Raw genomic sequence first — 253 nt, 5'->3', positions numbered from 1 at the left:
ATTTCCTCGTTTGATCAAGGAATAAAGGATCTTACTGTTCATGCCCTCGTCTAAATCTGTTGCATTTAACTTCATTACCACTGCTCCGTGTGCAGCATTTTCACGGACACGCACTTTATAAAGCGATTTGCTAAAAATTGGTGGATTATCATTGACATCTAATACATTAACATTTATCTGCAATGTGCCCGATCTAGCAGGTTTTCCTCCATCCAGAGCCGTCAAAATTAGTTTAATAACCGGCTGTTTCTCT

At 39.1% G+C, this 253-nt stretch overlaps 1 pseudogene; it reads left to right on the top strand.

Annotated features, from left to right (window-relative positions):
- The window catches only part of LOC118334000, a 3,409-nt pseudogene that overhangs the window by 1,068 nt on the left and 2,088 nt on the right, over positions 1 to 253 (top strand).

The sequence above is a fragment of the Morone saxatilis genome, unplaced genomic scaffold (assembly GCF_004916995.1).
Source record: "Morone saxatilis isolate NCDOM2014 unplaced genomic scaffold, NCSU_SB_2.0 Contig22, whole genome shotgun sequence".
NCBI lineage: Eukaryota > Metazoa > Chordata > Actinopteri > Moronidae > Morone > Morone saxatilis.
This window is presented reverse-complemented; position numbering and strand designations above follow the sequence as displayed.